This window comes from Cyanistes caeruleus, chromosome 1 (genome assembly GCF_971803275.1).
Source record: "Cyanistes caeruleus chromosome 1, bCyaCae1.hap1.1, whole genome shotgun sequence".
NCBI lineage: Eukaryota > Metazoa > Chordata > Aves > Passeriformes > Paridae > Cyanistes > Cyanistes caeruleus.
Window position 1 is genome coordinate 134,474,412 of NC_141701.1, and position 24,683 is coordinate 134,499,094.

General features: G+C 37.2%; 1 protein-coding gene across 1 annotated transcript in view; it reads right to left on the reverse strand.

Annotated features, from left to right (window-relative positions):
- DNAJC1 (DnaJ heat shock protein family (Hsp40) member C1) overlaps positions 1–24,683 on the reverse strand; it is a 108,622-nt gene that overhangs the window by 15,488 nt on the left and 68,451 nt on the right. The window lies entirely within an intron of this gene.

Consider the following 24,683-nt stretch of genomic DNA (forward strand, 5'->3'; position numbering starts at 1 on the left):
GGCAGAAACAATGACACAGAATAAGGAAAAGGCTGAGGTACTTCATACCTCCCCTTTGCCTCAGTCTTTAATGGAAAGATCATTGGTCTCCATATACCCAGTCCCTGACCTGGAAGACAGAGCACAATGAAGCCACCACAATCCAAGAAAAAATAGTCAGTGACCTGACAGACATGAGTCCATGGGGCTGAATGGGATCCACCCAAGGGAACTGAAGGAAATGCTGCTCACTGAGGCCCTTTCAAACATTTACCAGCACACCCAGCTGACTGGGGAGGCCCCAGTTCAAGAGGTTTCCTAATGCAATACCCAACTAGAAGGGTTAGAAGGAAGATCCAGGGAGCTATAGAGCTATCAGTCTGACCTAGGTGCCAGGGAAGTTCACGGAGAAGATCCTCTTGAGTGCCATCACATGTGCAGGACAAACCAGGGATCAGGCCCAGCCAGCACAGGTTTATGAAAGGCAGGTCCTGCTTCACTGACCTCATCTCCTCTTCTATGAAAAGCTGACCCACTTAGTGGATGAGTGAAAGGCTCTAGATGTGCCTACCTGGACTTCAGGAAAGCCTCTGACACCATTTCCCACAGCACCTCCCGCAGAAACTGGCTGCTCAAGGCTTGGCCAGGTGCTCTCTAGGACAGGTAGAGAACTGTTGGGATGGCTGGGCCCAGAGGCTGCTGGTGAATGGAATCACATCCAGTGGTGCTCCCCAGGGCTCAGGGCTGGAACCAGTTCTGTTCAATATCTTCAGCAATGATCCACATGAGGGGATCCAGGGCCCCCTCAGTCAGTCTGCAGACACACTGAGTTGGGTGGGAGTGTTGATCTGCTGGAGGGCAGGAAGGCTCTGCAGGGGGATCTGGACAGGCTGCATTGATGGGCAGAGGCCAGAGGGCTGAGGTTCAACAAAGCCAAGTCCCCGTGCCTGGTCCTGCCCTTGGCTCAAAACAACCCCTGCAGTGCTACAGGCTGGGGCAGAGTGGCTGCAAAGATGCAAGTTGGAAAAGGACTTGGGGGTGCTGCTCAACAGCAGCTGAACATCAGCCAGCAGTGCCCAGGTGGCCAAGAGGCCAATGGCATCCTGGCCTGGATCAGCAAGAGTGTGGCCAGCAGGACCAGGGCAGTGACCATCCCGCTGTACTCGGCACTGGTGAGGCCACACCTCGAGTTCTGTGTTCAGTTCTGGGCCCCTCAGTTCCAAAAGGACATTGAGGTACTGGAGAGAGTCCAGAGAAGGGCAGTGGAGGTAGTGAAGGGTCTGGAGCACAAGTCTGAGGAGGAGCAGCTGAGGGAGCTGGGGATGTTTAGCCTGGAGAAAAGGAGCTCAGAGGAGACCTTATTGCTCTCTAAATTACCTGAGATAGGAAGCTGTGGCAAGATGAGGAATCTTTCCCAGGTAATAAGATATAAGGCAAGAGGAAATGGCATCAAGCTGTGCCATGGGAGCTTTATATTGCATATTAGGAAAAGTTTCTTCACCAAAATGGTTTTTGAGCATTTTAACAGGCTGCTCAGGGAAGTGGTGGAATCGCCATCCCTGAAGGTATTTAAAAGACCATGTGGATGTAACACTTGGTGGTCTTCATAGTGCTGGATTAATGTTTAGAGTCAATGATCTAAAAACAGCCTTTTCCAACCTAAATGATTCCATGATTAAGTCCCAGTTTAAGACACAAAATTTTAAACATTTACTTAATTGCCTAATATTTTTTCAGCAAAGACACAGAAAATATCTCCATTTTGACATATTGAAAAAGCTTCTAAATTAAACAGAACACTTAGCTTTTTGTCACTGTTACCATTCTGTGTTGTTTTAGCACTCCAGCATGAACCAGGAATGAAATCCATTGACTAATACTCCATCATGATGATTAAACAACATCCCTCCCCGCTCCCTAAAATGCAGTTATGCCACAAAATCAGACCGGATGCTTCTACTACCCAATAACCAAAAGATATAAAAATGTTTTACTCTACATGCCAAGCTGTTAACAATGACTGTCTTCATAACGGCCAAATAAAAGTGAACAAAGCAAGGAACAATTAGAGCAGTTTAAGGCATGAAATCGCGGTTGCCTCAGAAGGCAAAATGCAGTAACCGTCTTTGACATTTGCAGCATCTTTGGCAATGACTGCAGAGCCAAATCTTTGTTATGATCAGTAGTTTGCCATTTTATTTATTTTTAAGGAATTCTTTATGACATAGCTCTTCTAATCACCATTTCCGATAATGAACAGGCACATATCAAGTGGTTTGCATTACAGAGCCATCAGCACAGAACAACAGTCAGAGGTGAGTGACCCCAGGGACCATCTCCACAACTACAGCAAAGCTTCTCCCTGACACTAATCCTGCCTGTCATTCTCCCACTGTGCTCTAACCACACTGACATCCGCCCGCCGCACTGCAAGCTTAACGGGGCCCTTCCTGACTTTTTACTGTCTCCCCCAATCAATGGTTCAAGCGTGCTCTTTTCACCACGTCCAAATGGCAGCTTCACTCATAATCAAAGTGCATTGCTCCCGTTAAAGGGCTTCCCGAAAGGCTTCACCATTTGCATTCATTTGCAAAGCAAACTACTTTTATTCACTTTGTTCTGCTATCAAGAGTGTTCCCTGAAGCAGATAAATTGGCATAAATACAACCTGCCACTTAAAAGACAGTAAATAATAGCCAATAGTAGCAAGGATTTTATCAATCGTCCTGGTTTGGATCCATGTAGTCCTTTATTCAATGCTGAAAGCCTCAAACATTCATAGTTTTTAATACAAGAATAAAATTAATTATCTCTGATGATTCAAACACAAGACACCTAAGTAATGTGTATGTATGTGAGAGATCTCACACATACATTGCTTGCATTACACAATTACACCCTGGCCTACAGAAAAAATGACATAAAAGAAGAAAAAAGAGAAACAGAAAATTCTCCACATTGCAAAATAGCCTTATTACTTTTGCTGGTTTAAACAAGATACTATATATCTTTATTGCATTATACTCCATATAGATATTTTATATGAAAATATTTCTCAGGGATTTTTGTAAAAAATTATTTCCAGTGCTTAATGTTACACTTCTAAAAATTTTTATCATTGTAATTTAAATTATGAATTCTTCTAAAGAGTTCTGGTCAAAAGCCTTTTGTTTAAAAATCAGCCAAATTTCATACTTCAAAATTAGGGTTAATATGCGGTTTACTGTAATTTTCTATTTAATTTGTACTAAAACTTGGTGGTTTTGTTTGTTTGTGGGGTTTTTTAAAATAGAGTCACAGCTACATTCACAGCTATTCTCTCTTACCATATCCAAAGCATATCTAAGCAATTACACATGGAAATCAAGATGATCTTTTCAGTGATATACAGATATCAAAAGCTTTCTGCTAAGTTTTATTTTCAGACTTTTTTGTAAGCTTTGATTTGTGCCCACAGCTTTACTAACCACTTGCAAATATTACAGAATTCGTGAGGTTATCTTCCTAAATAATGGATAGAACTAAAATAATTCTGTAGATCTGTAGTTAATTACAGCTAATTCAGCACACACAAATTCATTAGCTGTATTAAAATATCAATTTCTTAATCTTATTTCAAGACAATAATTTTAGAATATGAAGATCCAAAACATTTATAAATTTGGAAAATCTCTGAAAAAGCTTTTTGGGTTTTTTTTTAGAAAATCCACTCTCAACAGCAAAAGCTGTAAAGGAGCTTTTGTGAATTTGCAATTCCTCAGCAACAGTTAATTGTGTCTTTAGATGCAACAGCGCCTACTGTGATCCAAGTACTACAAGCAGCTACGAGGGTGGTCATGGTGTGAATGTATTCTCCCTGTTCTAATCTGTAGCCAACTGTAACTGCGAGAGTCAAATGAATGCATAAACATACTGCTTTGTCACCTAAAACCATGTGTGTCCAATATTACTGAAACACTGGGCCAAAATTCATCTCTACAGTAAAGCAATGGAAGACACCACATGGTGAGGGGACAGCTGTTGTTACTACACAAGCATTCAGATTTTGCATCCAAAAAGCCCCATTCTGGGATTAACTCCTCATACTGAATATAAAATTAAAAGTACAGAGTTATGGTCTAAAGTCTTTAAAATTAAAATAAGCTACAAGTGTAGATATAAAAAAAATCATAGCATTCCCATAAATAATAATCCTTTAGTATGATTTATCGTACATAGCTGGCAGTATTGAGGGATTAGTTCACCCAAACCACTATGCACCTTCTATAGAAAAGAAATATGAATGCGGTTTATTGTTCAGCATCACTCTTACACATGCATCTGCACTTGGCAATTCCATCCCACTTCTTTCAGTGTGACAGTTTTACACTATTAGGATTTTTTAAAATATGAGCAACACTATTTTCAATTACATTAAAAGCAAGTTTTTAGACAACAAAGCACTTCTTGTCGAGATAAATCTGACTCATTTAATCCTGTTAATAAGTATAGAACTATATATGCTTTTATTGATAAAATGGAAAAGTGGATGATATTTGAGAGTTTTTAAGGAAACTTTCCGAGTCATTTACAGTACCTTGACACTGAGAATTTGATTTTTCTAGATTAAATTTTAGCTTTAGATAATTTCTTCCTGTCATCAATATACAATATATATTGTATATATATATTCAATATAATTGAATATATGTATGTATATTCAATTAAAATAACAGTTGTATGGAAGTTTGGCTAACGTTTCAATCTATTTAGAACTTCGCACTATACTTCATTTAATTTTGGTGATTCACTGATTCTGAGCACATCTGGCCCATGATCTTGCAAATAAAGTATGAGGCAGCATCTATTTAAAAATACCTGTACAAGTATTTTTAGACCAAGGGTCTTAATAAAACTGTGGACAATTTTGCAAATAAGAAAACATTTAACCTACAAGATGGTGAAGTTTTGGTCTAGTAACTAGGAACAGAATGTAAAAGTTTTCCTGATTTAATTTTTTGCTCATCATATTTTCATTACAATATTCTTCCATATTGTTACAGTTTCTTGCTTTACTTGCAAGAAGTCTGAAGTCAGTCTTGTTTTATCTAGTCTAATACACATTTGGCATTGTGATCTAGCTGTTGCTGAATACAAAGAGTCTTGCCCCCGTTCTAAAGATCTGTTGTGAAGCTCTCAAGATCAGCTAAAGGGTATTAATGATCTGAACTCATATTCAAAGCCACATGTTCCTATATAAATAACCCTTTGGTCCTTCAAAGCTCTTATTCACATTCAGCTTTCACTGGAACTGTTTTTATTAGGTGGGCCAACAAAAACAAAGACAGCTATGCTGTTTCAGAGCAATAGTCAGAGCAGGTCAGTAAGCTCATCATTTGTGTTCAGGGAGTGCAGCAGCAGCAGCAAACTTTGTGATAACAAGAAAGATTAGGTTTATCATTCATTCTTTTCAGTCCCACCCTGCTCTGAAAAAACAGGGATCACATGCACATACAGGAGTTAGATGAAGGCAAGCATATAGGTTACCTATGCTTCCCCTAATATTCTCCCAACTCTAATTATTTTCATCTCAAGTAATTTCTCTAGCCTGATATGTTTTATCTATTTAAATTTATTTATCTCAATTAATCTGTTTTTCAGGTTTTTTCCAGTTTCCCATGAAACTATGTAAACTTTCTGGATTTGCAACATCACGTTCATAAGGAGCTGCACATATCTGCTACTGACTATACAAGAATTCAGCTTATTTTCTGTTTGAACCTAGCTCCCACTAGCTTTGATGACATCTGGCTCTTTTCTTTCAGAGTCACCTCCAAATAGTCTGCATCTACTGAATTCCATATCACTTACAAATTTGTTCAAAATACCCCTCAAGAGTATCCATACTCAAGAGTATTCCTCTCTAAGTTGTCTCTTTCTGGCTAAAGAATTCTGATATACTCAGCTGTAAAGCCATGTTACACATAACACTTCCCACAATGCCTTTTTCTAAACCAATTCCATTGTAACCAACCTCTTTGAAATGAGGTACCAAACTGCACAGAGCAGGATCAACTGTAAGTTACACAGGGGAAAAATTATTCTTCTGTTTTGCACTCTACATTTTCTTAATAATTTCTAACAATTTGCATTGTTATAAATGGTTTTTCCATTTTTTTCCTAGAAATTCCAGGCTTTTGGAATGATCCTGAGCAGATGTTTTCAGTGAAGACGGCACTGATAACTCCTCAAGGATCAAGGTCAGCTCAGAGCTCATTTTCTTGTGCATGAAATTTGGACAGTCATCCACTATATCAACCTTTGCATCACTTTGAATTTATATACTGGGAAATTCTTCTGCTATTTTATTTCCCAAGCAGTCAAACGCCTAAGATCACTCTGCACTTCTTCAGTGTTTGTTCTCCTGTTCACTGTCCCACACAATACTAACACTGATAAACTCTCTCACCTCAAGAATCATCTTTTTACCATATTAGCATCTTCACTATATAAATACATTGAACAGTAAAATTCCTAGCAGAAATTCAGCCAAACTGCACTGCTAACCTTGCTCTATTGAAAGAGATATTTATTTCTACATTCCATTTCCCATCTTTTAATTAATTATTTGTCCAGGAAATAGCTTTTCTCTTAATCCACAACTTTTTTCCTTCCTTAGAAGCCTACAAGCCTTGTTAAACCCTTCTGGAAAATCAAGCAGGCATTATCAATCAGATCACTTTCTCCCTGCACATTTGTTAATTTTCCTATGAAGCACGAAGGGTTTAAGGCAGGACTTCCTATTATAGAAGCAATATTCAGCACTCCCTGCAGGTCATATTTACCCGATGCTCACAAATTCTTCTCCTTGTATCAGTTCTTTGTTAGTTTTCTCTAAAGAGTTGTTGAAAGTACAGGCCAGTAAAGGTCCCTGAATTCCACAGACAACTTAATAAATATGCAGAATGACACATTTGCCATTTCAGTCCCCAGGCACCCATGAATATAAACAGTTACTTGAATTATTTAATCCTTAAATTTTCTTTGAACTCTGTGTTGCACATTCTCTGGTCCCAGTAACTTAAATAATTTAATCTTAAACAATTTATTACAGAGGTTTAAAATAACATTAATTTTAGAATTTTTCAAAGCAACTACATGTAAACATGAAGATATAAGTAACTGTCTTCTCTTACAAAGTTGTCAAAATAATAACCTAACCATTTTTTGTTTATACTGTTTTCGGACAGGAATGCCTTTGGCATTAAAAGCATTAAAATATTAAACAATGTACATAAGTAGACAACACCTCTTAGAGAAGAGTGAGAACCTAAGAACAGAAGCATGAAGTTTCATCTGCCTCAGTATCAGGCCCTCTACCACATGCAGCAGCAAATCTTTTAAGACAGAGATTATTTCCTTCCTCACTACTGTCCCCAACACAGATTAATGATTTCCTAAGCACAAAGTTTAATCCAGTTGGTTACAAAGCCAATGATGAAGTTTCCCACTCTCCTCATCCCATTTTTGCTCTAAATCAACATCATAAGCTGGCTTTCTACACTTCTTCAGTTTCTCACTTCTTACCATACCCTGCTGCCTTTTCATTTCTCGGTCCCATATATTTCTGTTGTGCTCTACAGCTTTGGATATAATATAGGAGGGAGAAGGGGAAAAAAAAATACATTAAAAAATAAAACCTACCAAAAACCTCACTACCAGGAAGCCATGTGATTTCTTTACCTTCTAAACCCACAGCTGAAGAGAGACCATAGGCAAAGATAGTACCTCCTTAGAGAGATTTTTCTACACCTTGCCTTTTTGAGAATGAGGATTTCACAGACATATCAATTAGTGCTGCCCTGAATAACTCTATTACCCCTTGCAATTCACTGCACTATCGTCCATTTCCAGTACTGAACAGATCCTTGCAGATTAATATAAACTTCTCTAGTAACATTTTGCAGTAACAAAAATGTATCTGTTTCCTGTTCTTGACAAGCATTACTCTAAAGATTTTCCTTTCCATCTTAACATTACTTTGTGTCTATAAGAAGTGTTGCTGACAGAACCTGTCAAAACCTTTATAAAATTCAAGTGCATTGTAAAGCTCTAAGAGTAAAGCATAACTTTTTTTTAAATTCACACTGACTTCTTACTATTATTTTTAAATTGGCACTCCTAACAGTACCATTCATTTCATAACTTAAAAAAATTACCCAGTACAGAATTCATGCTAACCAGTCTGTACTTCCCAGAATGCTCAAGCAAATTCAAAAATTGGTATCCTATTTCTATCTTTCATTTCAAGGCTCATTTAAGTAATTGCTAAAATATTAACAGCAGTATTAAATGGATTTGATATTAGAGTTCTTTTCAGGTCAACGAATGGTGAAGACCATTGTTCCAAGCAATTTGTTATTTATCATCCTCAGATGAACACTTCAATCTAAGACATTCCCCTCTCACTTGTCTTCAACCCATGTCAAAGGCCTCTAAACTTCCTTGTAGTAAACATAGGCGAAAAGGACTTTTGGCCCTAGCATATTCTAGAAACTACTTTATATTCTGATCATTCAGTATTTCATCAAAATCCTTGATAGTGTTCCTTTCTCTATTTCTTTGGAAAATAAAAAGGTGTAATTTTTTTGTTCTTGGGCTTGCCTTATTCTGGATTTGCATAAGCCTTTCCCTTTCTGAAGCTCTTCACCACACTGACCCCTCAAAGCAGCTATCTTCACTTTTTAGTCTGAGACGAGAATAATTTAATTCCAGTAAAATGGTTATATTCCTCCTCTGACTACCATATTAGTTGTTCACAATTTTGACAATTTTCTTTTACCTTCAAGCTATATGCTGATCTGTAAGCATTGAAACAAACAAAACCAAAAAATCAATCCTCCTATCCAAAAAATCCCACCAAAATTCAACTCTGAGAGTTTAAGCATATTACAAACCAAAATGCAAATACATCTATAAACATAAAATTCCAATACCACAGTTCCCATACATTTTTGGGAAAACAAAACCACTTGCTATCTATTCAGAAACAGCAACTAAAATATTTATTTACAAGTATACTTCACAGCTAATGCAGGCCAAAAAGTAATTACTTTTCATCTCCCTCATTCCTAAGATGTGCCTCTCTCTCCCTATTTATATATATGACATGTATCTTAACCTCAGCAGGAAGCTGTAATGGGTAAGAGATTCTTCTACCACCACCTTCAACAGCATTATTTGGTGCTGCTAGGGTATTTCTAGATTTGGAATAAGCCATACCTTAAGACTGAAGAATCTGTGTTCAAAAAGACAGACAAAAATCAGGGGAGGAGGAGGAGGAGAATTAAATATAAATCAAGTTAAGAACCAGCTACATGGAGCAGTAAGATTTTTTTTTTTTTTAAATTTTATGACTATATTCAGAAAGTTGCAAATACTTGGAAAGCTGAATCAATACTGTAGTATTAGTCAAACATGCTACAGAAAAGGTGGCAAACAGAGACTTGAAAATGAAGAACAAGATGTGCTGTATACTCACAAGATGAGTGCTGTTATTCTACATTCATTCCAACATCTCTGCCTTTCACTTCTGGCCATTGGCCTTTCTCTGTCTTCCTCCCAGACCAAGCCAACATTTAATAAGAACTATTTTGTCCCCTAAAGGTCCCTCTCCAAGTATCAGTAGACACCATTCCCAACCCTTCAGTAATTTCTAGGTTTTCTTTATAACTATTTTACACTTCTTATGTAAGTCTCCAAATGACAAAAAACCATTCAGAGTTGATTTTCCTTCCCTTTTCCTACTCATTATTTATTCCTACTTCAAGAATTCAGAGCCAAGAGGAGTTTTTAATACTGATTTTAAAAATGCTCCGTTTCATCAATAATGTGTAGAGGAAGGCACAGCTAAGCAGTAAATCTTAGGTTTTGCAGAATATCTCAAAAGCAACTTTATATTATTTTAATAAAAATATTTTCTTGTCAGTAGAGCTAAAAGTGCTCAAAAACTATGACTTTTTTATGCCTAGTCATTGATATGAAGTCATCTGGTTAAAGCTAAATCACCTTGGATAAACAGGGTAAAAGAATGTAAACACTTAGTATTTTGTTGCAAGAATCTTTAGAAATATGACAGAAAAAGTGAGTATTTTTTTATCAGCAGACTATGGGCAGAATTTTGGTAGCCAAGGCAGCCTCTCTGAAAGAAGGTAAGGGGCTACCCTATGTTGGGCACTGCAGACTCACTGCAGGACACAGCTGAGCCCGTGAGCCAAGCTGGTGGCACCTCTGGGAACCTCTGGTGGCACTGTATTTATGAAAGCGCAAAGTGCTGCCCAGCAGTGAGAAGGGAAGTGTGAGGAACAGCCCTGCAGGCACCAAGGTGAAAGCACAGAGTCTCTACTCCCTGGAAGCCTGTGGAACAGACCCACACTGTGGCAGGAAAAAGTGTGAGAAGGAAGGAGTGGCAGTGAGGAACTGTTACAGACTAACCAAATGCTTCCTACGCCAGCACTCTGGGCCACTGGGAGCAGGGAAGAAGGAGAATTGGGAAAGGAGTTAAGTTGAACCTTCCACTTCAAGGTGAGTGGAAAAAAGGTGTTCTAGGTTTTGTCTTGATTTCTCACAATCCAACTCTATTTCACCTGGCAATAAATTAAAATTTTCCACAGTCAAGTCTATTTTGTCTGTGCCACCAATTTGTCTTTCTCAGCCAGTTGTGTTGAGAATAAGGATTGAAAGAGTGACTGGGTAAGGACCTGGCAGCCAGCCTCAGTACAGCCACTGAAGAATTATGAAATATCAAAAGAAATGGTTTATATCTAGAAGTTCTGGGGAAGAAGTTTTTGGTGGTATCTCAATCTACAATTGCTGCTGGTGGTTGCAACAGCACAAACACCAGATTTTAAGTAAAGCTTTCCTAGCAATAAAACAGTTGAAGATCTACCTCCATAAGAAATACAAAAAAATTCTTACCTATTGGTATAACCTATCGAACTGGTTAAATTCCTACACCAAGTAATGATAATTTTAATAAAAATTTACTTCCTCAGTGATTTAGGTGCTTCTGAAAAAAACTATTCACATTTTTTCTTTTTTTTTTTACTACCTTATAAAAAAGGAAAATCTTCCATGGATGTCTACAACCTAAAAAATATTATTGTCACCCCTTTTAAGTGGCAGAACATACTGGTTGACTTCACATAAATGCTAAAGCCCTTCATGATCACAAAGGTTCAAAGAGATTACAGATAAAAATTACAATTCTACAAAACACAGATAAAATGGGCACATATGAAAAGAACACTCAACCAAAAAAAGAGGCTGTTAGACCATAAATGTTCTCATTTAAAGTTAGAGAATAATTACTCCCTACATAGTCCTCAAACAGTATCAGAAACCTAAATGAACTAATGAATTTTCTACCCCTATTTTTTTTTTTTTTTTAACTGGAGGTGTTTCAATGAATCACTTCTATTTCAGTTTTACTTGATCAGGAAGATACAAGACATCACTTATATCTGATGAATAAGAAGTTTCTCTCCAAGTACTTTCATACAGTCAATTAAAACTGACATCACCCTGGAATTGTTTTAAGACTAGGACTAAAGTCCACGAGTAAATACACACCACTTACTACAGTACAGAACTGCAGAGCAGTTGAGGCTGGAAGGCCCCTCTAGACATCATCTGGTCCAACACTTGGCTCAAGCAGGTCCACTACAGCCAGCTGCAAAGGATCATGACCAGACAGTTTTTGAATATCTGTCTCCAAGCAGGTGGACTCCACAACCTCTTTGGGCTACCTGCGCCAGTGGTCTGCTACTCTCACAGAAAAGCATTCCTGATGTTCAGAGAGACATTCACATTTGAAACCACTCTTGTATCCTATGCCACAAAGCCCTATTAGAACAGCTGAATTTGGGTCAAGGTGCAGGTCCATTTATCAACTAGGAAATTGTTAAGAAAAATAAAATGTTTTTCAAAGTTATACTTCTTAAAATCCTACACAGTTTTCTTACATTGTACTCTTTCTCCTTTCTTAAGCAGATCCACCAGTCACGGTGACACTGCTGTTTGAAGACACTAAGTTATGAGGTTGAGACTGGAACTGAAAGACTGTTTTGGTTCTGGCCAGAACAGGGTTAATTTTTGCAGTAGCCAGAAGGCAGTTCGATTAGGACACAGAGGTTATTCTATACCACCTCATGTCATCTTCTGGGGACAGGAAAGGGCTCCCTTACTGGTGGCAGGGCCAGAGGTCAAGTATTGTCAGGGGGTTTTTGTGGGAGTTGAGCAATCACATGTGAATCCTTCACCTTTTCCTGTAAACTCTGTCATTACTATTGTTGCTGTCTTCTTATCTCATTGCTGTTTCCAGTAAATTGCTCCTATCTCAACCCATAATCTTTATCTTTCCTGCCTCCAGTTCTCCTCTGCAGCCCATCACAGGGAGACAGTGAGTGATCAAGCAGCAGCATGGTTTGGAGTGTTTCACTGAGAACCCTTAATTGGGAAAAAGCATTCCAAACCCATAACACTGTTCTGTGATGTCCTCTCCAGCATCAGTCTCTTTAAATGATAGTAAGAGCCCTTCTGGGTAGTGAAGCTGCTGTTTCCTCACCACAGCACCTAATTGAGACACAGTTCATGGCAATACCTGAACTTATATAATAGAAAGAAATACAACTAGATGTCTTAAGGTTCATTTCAGCCCTCAGATGCAATTTTTCATGAAACAGGACTGAACACCAGAAAAAATGATACTCTAAAGTTCTGGTTCTTTGCAAAGACCAGCATATTTTAAGAATTTTTAAAATCTGGTAATATAATTGGGAACACATTAAATAAAGTGCATGATACTTTCAATTTCTACATAAGCTGGAAACTCATCAACTGCAAGTGATATAGGACCAGGTTTACTGGTAGAAGGGTCACTATAAACTTCCACTATTATTCAGAGATCAAAACCACAAAAGATACTACCAAATGGATGAAATAAGGTCCTTCCAGAGACACAGAATCTCACTTGAGAAAACAAAACATCTTTTTAGGCTGGGTTTTGTTTTGCTTAATCAGAGCCTTCTGATTATGTTCACACTCCTACAGCCAGTAACCTGAACGGAACAGAGTAACACATCACAGAAGAGGGACATGAACACTCGGCTTATCATTATTTACCAGAAGTTTATTCTGGACATTAGAAAATGCTTCAATGTGATTTTCAGCATGCTAAAAGGACCTGGAGGGTTCAGAGGGGAAAAGAAAATAAATCTCAATCCATTTGGATAAGGACTTTGTTCCATAGCAAGCTCTCTCTAGCATAAACCGTTTTCTTTTTAAAAGGAGCTAAAGCCAGTGAAGTAGTAAAGCATCTGTCTCTAGCAATACACACCTTTAAAAGGCCACTGCTCTACGATGTGTTTTCACACTTCAGGTTCTACCAGGCTTTGGGTTTAACACAAAGCTTTCTTTAACCTATAGATGTTAACATGACCAAGTATATGCATGAATGGTATATTACCATAATGCAATCTGAATATTCCTCCTATGAAACAGATAGTTTTTAAAAACATGAAAAATAATTTGAATTCCAACACATTTTTATAGCTTTTGAACTGAAATTGTTTCATCATATTTACACAATCCCCAGGTAATTCTGTCTTTTTCTTTTTGTCATTACAGCAAACCATGAGGGGGAAAAGGTTACTTCTTTCCACATTCTCAAGATCACATCTACTTTTGCATCACCCATGCCAGAGGAAAAATGTCACAATTAAATGGTTCATAAGTATAACACTAAAATTACTATTTAAGTCAGTGTAATTGAACAGAAATTAAAATGTAGTTTTTAATTGCATATTACAACTTAAATGGTAGCACTTAGCAGAAAGTGTTAACTCATTTATTTTTTAATTGTTAGCTGCTTCGAGGCAATTGTTTTAATGCAGAAAAAAGTGAGAAGCTCTTCAGTAAATTTGATTGTAGGACACTCAGGCATGTAGATCAAATAAAATATAGGTTGAATAGGTAATTAGGTTTGGCCTGTGATACATTAATGTGGAGACAAATTCCAAAAGAAAGGGAATGAATGTTTTTCATCTCATTTCATTCTCTCTCAAACACCACTCTATCTGGATTCTTAAATGCAGTTTGAAAAGTATTTCCATTTGATAGAAAACACAAAATTGAAAATCTTCTAGAATACATAGGTCAATGAATTCTTCAGGAGAATTTTGTAAGTTTCATAAACTTCAGTAAGTACATAGGGCAGTAAGTCTCAACAGATTGCATGTGGCAGCCTACTTCATAATTACTTGACACATTAAAAATCTTTAGCCATGCTAAATTCACTGGAGAAGACAAGCCCAAGGGCATGCAGATACATTAAAGCATATGATTAGTCCTTACTAATAAGGAGTGTTTTTCCTTTCAAGGTTATTATTTGACTCATGAAAGTGTCAAATATTTTACAGCATCAGGCTGTACCCTCTTCTTTTGCTGACTTCAGTACAACATGGCATGTTATGGGGATTCTGAAAACATTAACACATGGTATTTAAATACCATTCAATACACTAAACCATGCCCTGATGGCATCATAATGAACAAAGTACTATTACACAGCTAATCCTGCTGACTCGTCTGCAGTGCTGTCCTCTTCTTCTTCTATCCTCTGTCCAGCTTCTCTGTCAGGCTTCCTGGCACAATTCATCGTAAGATAAAGATCTTACCTCAATAACGTTTGGATTTGTTTGGTTTTTTGGGTTTTTTTTCATATTGGTCTGTTGCTGGCAACATATTTCTCCTACCTTCATTCATCTTAAATAGCTTATCCAAAATCAGGGGGCTTTTTGTGTTCCTTGACTTCCTTCAAATATAGTTTTAACTGTCTCCCCTGAAGTATTTCACCACAGATAATGTCTAAATAATGTTCTTCCTTTCACATCAAAATCAACTAATTCTTTTACTAGCAATACTATCTTGCTCTAATGTCCTAAACCAGCTGGAATATTCTCATCTTTTAATTTTTAACTCAAATGCAGGAGATACTTTGCATTCCCAAAGTGTGTAGACATACTGTGGAATCCAGTGCCATGTAAGTGTGACTCAGGTCTATCAGTATACTAAAATACAAAGAAAAAATTCAGCACTCTTCTAAAAAGGGACAAGATGTCCAAAGATGATAACATTCTGCTATGAAGAGAACCAAAACACAGGGATTTGCTTTCAACAAACAAGTTCACTTTGGTAGAGAACAAAAAAAGAATGGTATCTAGCTGACAACCTACTAGATATTCTGACATGGCTCAAGGCAAGTGTGAATTTTGGCTATGAAGTAGAAAAAAAAAGAAAAGGAAAGGAAAAAAATTATACTGTCCCAGCAGAATATGCCTGAAAGAATCAGAAACTTATATGCATTTAGGACCCTAAATGGGCTACCTGGAATATGTCATGAACATGGCCCATACTAAACTCAGCTTCAGTTCTGTTTTCCAGCAGTCCAAGTTGTCAAGTAATAATGAAGGGTGCATGTGTGGGGGGAATCTGAGAAGTTTTCATATATTCATAAAACACAGATCTGTGATGACAACCTCAAGCAGAGCACTACCAAAAACCTCCAAAATTTCAAGACTGTTAACTGTCATGAAATAGAATACATGTAATTGAAAATAAGTGAAACATGAGTAAAACTAGTTAAATCATATAAACAATGAACATGTCTGTCAAATTCTCAAATATAACCACAAAGTTTGGGCTAATTAAAAAATCAAAGGTAGCCTTTTTTTCATATGCACAGATTTTCCGTCCCATAATTTGTAGCCATTTGAAAATGTACCATTAACATCAGTCTCATTCTTCCTGCACTCACTTTCTCATTACCAGGCAAGTTTTCTGACCAAGAACAATAAAAAAACTGCCCAAGGCAGTGATATATTGCAGTTACTGGTATATATCCAGTCATTAAGATCAGTATATCATTAAAAAACCCTGAAACACACTCATACACTAGAAGTTACAAACCTAGACCCTCTATTGATGTATTTTCTTTCTAGACCTATTCCAATCCAGATTTCCAATGTGAATTACAAATATCACTGAGTAAATAGTAAAAATTGAAGTATTATGTTTTCCATGTTCATGTTTGTATGTTTCTTAAAAGAAAAACAAACAGTTTATGACTAAAAAGAACACCACTAGGAGAACTCTAGATGGTCAGAATGCTGATGTTCCCTAAAGAGGTCTGTGTAAAAAAATCTTACGATGATATACAAGACATCAGGTAAATGCATACTGTAAATGCATGCTTGCTTTGTGAAAGTCTGGGGGCTGCAACAAACCACAAGTTTTCCACAGTACTCAATTGCAAAAGATGCAAGAACATTCACTCCTTCACAATTTGCATCTCAAGTCACTGTATTAAAAAAATTCTGCGTTTTGGAAATTATAGAAAGTGCCATCACTAATATGAAAAACTAACCTCACAACAAGGTACCATTTCTCATACTGTGCCAACTTTAAGAGTGCTCTCCTCTTTTTCAGGTTTGGGCAAGTAATACATTATACAGTAGCATTTTATAATAATGGTTATAGACACACTCCCATTCCTTTAAATGGGATGCAATTGCATGCTCAAGTGTGCTGAACTGAAAGTTTGAAGACTAAAGGTGATATTTTCAAGACTACATCCTGCCTGACAAAACCCATAGAGAAAATGGCTAACTGGATTGAGATTCTGTCAAAAATCTGAAGTGACAAAATGCTTATGTCAGAAATATTAAATTGTTCCTTAGCAAGGCAGGATTACATATTTATCTTTACTATGACAACAAAAGCCAAACATCTCTCAAGCTGTTCAGTTTATTTTTAGTAATTGAAGTTTACTGTAGATTATAGTTTCTGTGTAATTTCTATAAATAAATTTGACCAAACCTCACTATAGTCATGGCCCCAGGAAGAAAAGGAAAGTAGCAGCAATAAGCACTGTGAAAAAAGGTAAGACACTGAATCTAACCAGATTTTAATTGGTTTGTCTGGAAAATATGATATTGAAACATCACTATGCATTTACACTTATAAATTAAAACTGGATTTATTTGAAGCTAACTTTCTTCTCCCACTTAAAGACAGCTAAAGTCATACAAAGAAAAGTAAGTAACTGTTTTGCAAGAGTTCACACTTTTCAAATTCACATTAAAAAGTCAAAAAGAGCAGCAGTGAATTGAACTACAGAAGTCAGTGCTATAAACTGCAAATTCTTTCTGATCTCTAAGTTGTGGAGCCTGTGAAAATCCCATTTCAGGGATATTTAACATCCTTGCCTCTCATTTGTTGCCAAAATTGTGAGGATGCAGGGATTGTTGAATTGCTCTCTCCCTTCTCTTGGATGGGCAGGTAAGTGGGGCAAGGTCACAGTGATTAACCAGCTTTCACACAGTACTCCAGCTCCTACTCCTGATATGTGCAAATACTCCCTTCTGCTTTCTTTACTCTTCCTTTTGTATTTGAGATGAGTGACTTTGTCTTGGGAAGTGATTGAAGGAACTCTACCCAGGAAAACTAGGATTTCCACCACCCCCTGACTCCAACTGGGCTAAATCAGAGCAATCCTATCAGATGTTTTTCTACATCTCTCCCAGGCTGGGAGGAAAACAAAACCAGTGCAACAAAAACTGTTAATTACAAAAGTGCTGCACAATTTCTTGCAAATTTACATAAAATGAATATGACCTTCAGAACAGAAGAGACACTGACAATGGGAAAAGTCAGATCTTCAAGGACTGACTGGGAAAGATCAATTTCCAGTTTCTCCTCACAGGAATGAGGTTCCTCTTCTGTCAACTACCATGTTTTTTCTGTGACAGATAACTATCATGTCAATCTCAGAAATGCAACAGGACCAGAGACCTGAAGTAGATTAACAAGTCAAACCAGAGCTATAAAAGTTAATGTCAAAAGCTATGCAGCCCTAATCTGGACTCAGGTAGGTGCCTGAACTGAGATTATAGTGCTGCCCAGTGCAGAAACAGAGTGGCATTTTAAAAACATGGTGTGTTTGTCCCCACAGGTTAATACTTTGCACAATTAACCGGGGCTCTTCAGTAATTTTCAACTGACAGATTCAAAAAACTGAGGACTATATACAGAAAGTATATATGTGAAACTAGTCAGATTGAATTATGTCAGCAAGTCACATCAAACACTTCTTCTGGAACACAGATTCAGTTGGAAAACTACAGAAGGCTAAAATTTGACACCACAACATCTATAGCATGGTATTGAAATCAGTGTATTACTCTTCTTGTCTGTACAAGACAAAAACCCATGCTGCTATATTTAATTAGAAGGAAAGCTAAAAACTCAATCAAAACCAGGAAATACCAGGCAAATGTTAACTGTATTGCCTTAATTCAACATATATGCATGGCTGATTTATGTTTTTAACTAGTGCATAAATGTTTACATAACATATTGTTACTATCTTTATGAAATGACCTTAGGGAAATATGTATTTTGGCTCTTTGCTTCCTTTGCAATATAGACTGAATTTGGGTTGTGCTGTGAAACAGACCACTTCAAGACCCCCTTCTTTTTCTGCCTGTCATATAAAATAATTTTACTATATCATTTAGATAAATATTAATATTATCTTAATATGTTCATAACAAGACTTTCTTGCCTGCAGTTCTAGCTGGCCTGAGCATGGTATATTTGAAAGCGGGATATTATTGAATTATCTATATTCCAAAAACACACCATTCCTTTCTATAAATACAAGAATAAATAAAGAAATAAAGTTTCCTATGCTTTGTTAACCTAACCTAATTAAAGGTCAAAGAAAGAAAGGCAAAAAAGAAAATACGTAAATTACATATACTTACACAGTTATTCAGTTTGTGTTTATTCACAGTCTTTACATATTCATGACCTATTTCAGGCAAAACTCTCTAACTCCTTTTTTAGTGCTTACTACTTGTGGCATTTGTCTCAGTCATAAAAACTATTTTCTCTGAATCCAGTGCTAGGAGAGATTAATTACTTCATTATATGTTTACAAATACAATTTGTTCTTTGATATGTATTTGCCATAACATCGAAATCACCAACTTGAGATTCTAGTTAAAGAATATATCATCATCCTATCATTTTATTCTTCCTTAAGAAAATCCAAGGACTAAAACGCCTTGCATGCTTAATACTGCAGATTAAATTAGATTCCTGACCCTAATGATTTGATATTCACAGCTCAAAAGCAGACAAGCCTTATGCTAGATTTAAATATGTGGGTCATCCTCTCCAAGGAAAACTCAATAATTAAAAATAATATTTTTTTTAGAATTCACATTTATTCTCTCCTTAAAGCTATTCAAGTCCAAAGTAAAGTATTTAGAGGCTTAAATACTCAAGATAGAAGCCTGAAAAGAAGGTTATTGTCTGCATTTAAGGAAAGATAACTCAAAGAGTACATAAAAGTAAATCAATTTGTTGTTTCTAAACAAAATAAAAACTACACCAACTGGGCAGAAATATACTAAATACACTAATTTCCTAGAAATAGACTGCTCTGGTTCAACAGTCACATAAAGAAACAAATTAGCCAGAAAAACAACAAAAAACTTGGCTGTCAGTTTTAATGCTTGAAAAATTGACAAAATACTTCTGGTTCTCTTCTGTTCATTAGGTTGAATTGGTGGCTAGCAAAGAGGAAAAGAAAGAGGAATAGAATCCCTAATATGAAATTACATAAACATTTTAGAAAAACCAAGGTGCCAAGCTATTTTATTGGTATATACTGTTCTCTACTTCACCAACATAATGTGTAACAAAAGGATGTCTTCTCCACACTCTCCCTGGGTGCCAGGGAAGGTCATGGAGAAGATCCTCTTGAGTGCCATCACATGTGCAGGACAAACCAGGGATCAGGCCCAGCCAGCACAGGTTTGTGAAAGGCAGGTCCTGCTTCAGTGACCTCATCTCCTCTTCTATGAAAAGCTGACCCACTTAGTGGATGAGTGAAAGGCTCTGGATGTGCCTACCTGGACTTCAGGAAAGCCTCTGACACCATTTCCCACAGCACCTCCTGCAGAAACTGGCTGCTCAAGGCTTGGCCAGGTGCTCTCTAGGACAGGTAGAGAACTGTTGGGATGGCTGGGCCCAGAGGCTGCTGGTGAATGGAATCACATCCAGTGGTGCTCCCCAGGGCTCAGGGCTGGCACCAGTTTTGTTTAATATCTTCAGCAATGATCCACATGAGGGGATCCAGGGCCCCCTCAGTCAGTCTGCAGACACACTGAGTTGGGTGGGAGTGTTGATCTGCTGGAGGGCAGGAAGGCTCTGCAGGGGCTTCTGGACAGGCTGCATTGATGGGCAGAGGCCAGAGGGCTGGGGTTCAACAAGGCCAAGTCCCCGTGTCTGGTCCTGCCCTTGGCTCAAAACAACCCCTGCAGTGCTACAGGCTGGGGCAGAGTGGCTGCAAAGGTGCAAGTTGGAAAAGGACTTGGGGGTGCTGCTCAACAGCAGCTGAACATCAGCCAGCAGTGCCCAGGTGGCCAAGAGGCCAATGGCATCCTGGCCTGGATCAGCAAGAGTGTGGCCAGCAGGACCAGGGCAGTGACCATCCCCCTGTACTTGGCACTGGTGAGGCCACACCTCGAGTTCTGTGTTCAGTTCTGGGCCACTCAGTTCCAAAAGGACATTGAGGTACTGGAGAGAGTCCAGAGAAGGGCAGTGGAGGTGGTGAAGGGTCTGGAGCACAAGTCTGAGGAGGAGCTGGGGTTGTTTAGCCTGGAGAAAAAGGAGGCTTAGGGTACATCAGATAACAAGCACTAGGACAAGAGAAAACATCCTCAAATTGCACCAGAGGAGTTTTAGATTGGATACTAGGAAAAATTTCTTCACTAGAAGAATGGTCAAGTATTGAACAGGTACTCAGGGAAGCAGTGAAATCGCTGTTCTTGAAAGTTTCTGAAAGATTCACAGATGTGGCTTACTGGTGAACATGGTGGCGCTGAGCTGACTCAATGATCTTGAGAAGTCTTTTCAAACCTAAATGATTTTATCATTCTAACTTATCAATATTTCATCTCTAGAATTCCATTGCAGAGAAGAAAAATATATATATATTGTTCTGTACCTGTCCACCAACCTCGGACAGGAGCCAAAGAATACAGGTCAATTTGAGCAATTATTTTTAAAAGCATGCATATAATTTTTCATTAATAGTAATAATTCTAATGTAAATATGCCAACTGCAGGAGTAGCCTATACAACAACATGTAGAGTTTTTTTAACATGCAAACCCCAATATTCTGCTCAGGCTGAGTCTGCAATCTTTGCAGTGACACTAAGCATAAACAAACCACAGCAAAGTCTGAACTCTTAACACTTTCAGTAACACTCTAATGCAGTTTTTATTTTATTTTTTTAAAATTAAGCATTTTTTCACTAACACTACATTTAAAAAAGTTTGGTAATAGAATACTGAGATTTTCACCTCAGGGTTACTAAACTCAATATGGCCCAGATCAATAGTGACTCAAAGTCATCACCATTTGATGAGAATTTGAAGCTCAGGTTAAGATGTATTATGAACTTAGACTAGCTCCAATGAATAGCTTCATAACTGACACTAACATGAATGGTTGCTGGCAGTCTCAATACAGAGCCTTAAATTCACAGGGAACACAGAGAAATTTACTTTCTGGACCTACAGCAATCTTTCTGAGTCAGGGTTAAGGCCCAGTAGTTCACACTATGAGGAATCTCAGACTTCTAGCTGCATATTTGTACTTGTCCCAAGAATAAAAGAGCATTAGAATCTGGACACACTTCTCAAATAGCATATTTGCTTCATTGCTTAGAAAGAGAAAATAAATTATTTCAAAACTAGATGACCTCAGGCTGCACACCAGAACAGGATAACCCTTCCCCTCAAAGATCAATTTATTAAAACATCTGGTTTACACAGCACCTTAATCCTGCTAAGATACAAACTGCTTGCTTAAGAAATTAACATTTTTTAAAAGCCTGGAAACTGTATTCAGGTAATCCGTCATATGACATCCGATTAGAACAAGCACCACATTATTTGCTACTAAAGAAAAAGCATACTCAAATTTCAAAGCAGCACAGATGTGGGAAGATCCAAGGCAGAAGAGAGCAGGTGGCAGGCTAGCTAGCAATTACAAAACGTACAAGGTTATAAAATCACTAAGACTTAACTGTCAAATCTATAAATTTTAAGCTAACAAAACAGTAACTTAGCATTTGTATAGAATTTTGCCTTTTAATGTTAGAAAGTAGAGAGAGCTCTTCTATACATTTAAAGTTACATCGCTGTTCCACAGCCAGCTTTCAAATAAAACCTTCATGATTTAAAAAGCTCACTCAGTTATCAATATCTTATATCTGAAACACAGTGCTTTGATGGCCCAGGCTGAGAAAAACAAAAGCACAAAAGGCATTTTAACCAGAAGAGAGTTCAGCACCAGAATGATCAGAGTCTACAGTTCAATAATTAAGAAAAAATGGTAACTACAATGTTTCCAGCATCTGCAATAAACTGTGTAAAAACAATGCTTATGTATACTTACGTATACTTTTATTTCACAGTATTTTTAATAATCCTAATTAAAAAGGTTAACAGTATATCAAATGCAAAAGATGTATGCTAAGTTTTCTATGCTCTGTGCACAAAAATAGTTTTTACTACTCCTGCTTTAGTAAAACCAAGCCAGGTGCTCCTGCGATATCAAAAACACCCAAATGCCAAGAAGTGCCTCAGGATAACATGAAAAACAAAAATAATGAGAAACATCATGTTCTAGCCATACATCTGGTCCAGCTGGAAGGGATCAGGCACTGTCTTTCTCCACCTTTATCTCTTTACAGAGCAAGCAAATATCAAAAGGTCAAAAGTATTCACCAGTCATTGAGACAGAACTTGGAACTCTTTCTTCAAAGATGAATGAGTCAAATAATGATATAAAATGGAGATTCCAGTAGAGATGATGAGGAATCTGTAAACCAAAAGGAATTATAATCCTGGTCCCACTGAAGACAATGATAAATCTCCCAATGATTTCTTAAGGGCCAAGATTTTCATGCAACAACAATATTCTTCACATAAGCAATGAACTCTCATGAAAACAACATGTGTTACAAATCACATAAAATCAAATCAGAACAAAGAGTATGAGGGAAATCCCACTGAGAGAAATGATTCATCAATAGCATGATTCCAGAAACAGTGAATACAGATATTCTTGCATGAATATTTGACTGAATAACATGAGATGTAACAAAATATTTCCTCTAGTAAGTTCCTTTTCTTTCTTCCAGCTACACATAATAGGATTATCAACAGGGAAGTTAAAAAGAGTTAAATGGCTACTAACTAATGCAATAGTGGCTTAACAACAATGGCTACAGAATACTACATCTCAAAGGAAGTCCATTCCCTCTAAATTTCCATCAATTACTAATAAGCATGCACAGAACAAGTTTTCCAGATACAGAAAAAAAAAAGACAGAAACTTGAGCTAAGTAAATTAAGATCTCAATCTATAAGATCTTGCAGATCTTCTCCTTTTTAGAAAGGGAGCACAAACATTCAGTGATAATCATCAAAATAAACTTTTTCTTTGCTTGTTTTGCTTTGAAGAGTTTTGTTGATCAGCATGAGAAGAAGCTTTTAGTAATTCCTCCCAGGTTCTTAGTCACATGCAGTTTACATGAATAGTATAGCCAGCACTATACAAATATGCAATTTAGTCCTACATAAGTGTATATAGCAAAATCCTCTTTGCTATATCCTAGATAGCAAAAAAACCCCTTCTCTAGAGTCCCATTACTTCATTTCCATGCTCTCAAATACAACTGAGTCAGCTCACATGATTTCCAGCAGATCGAGTTCAAGAACAGAACAGATGGAAAGGTTTCATAAATGATACAGGTAACATGCTCTTGGGATATGCCTCCACCTACATGTGTTCCCAAATCAGAATTTAAGCATTCTGGCTGCAAAGCAAATTGAGTATTTCTTTCTCACTGAATTTATGGAAGGTAGTAAGTCATAATAAATTATTATAATTTCACCTAAAACAAAACTGGAATGGATTGGAAAAGCATTGTATCCTGTTATTTCCACACAGCCTTTTTTTTTTGTGTTAAAATTCCAACTATTTAACCTTCCCTCATAAATATGATTTTCTAAATTCATTTTTACTGTTGACCTAGTCTCTCTGTTAAGTATTCTTTTTCTATTTTTTTCTTTCAATTACAACAATTAAAACTATACTAAAAAGATACTAAAACTACCTCACTGTTCTACAATACTGGTATTATCTATCTCCCAATAGCTTGCTTTCTTTCATGATTTCATTTCATTTTCAGTTCCAACTAAGGAGTAACAACGTGGCAAGACTAGCTCCTTATGGCTATAAGCTCAGCAAATTCTCAAACTTGGGCAGAAGAATAATTTTACAATGCTATAAGCATATTTTCATCCAGCTACGTAACCTTATGGAAAAAAAAGGGAAAGCATTCCTCTTTCTCCTTCCCTTGGTAGACCATTTTACAATGCCTAAGAAGGAAGCAGTTTTCTACAGCCTGTTCTTTATCTAGTCAATACTTAGATCCTATGGAAGCAGTAATCAAAAAGAATCAATCCCAAGGAAAAAAAAGAACTCAAATATTAAAAAAGAATAAATCAACCTAAGAAC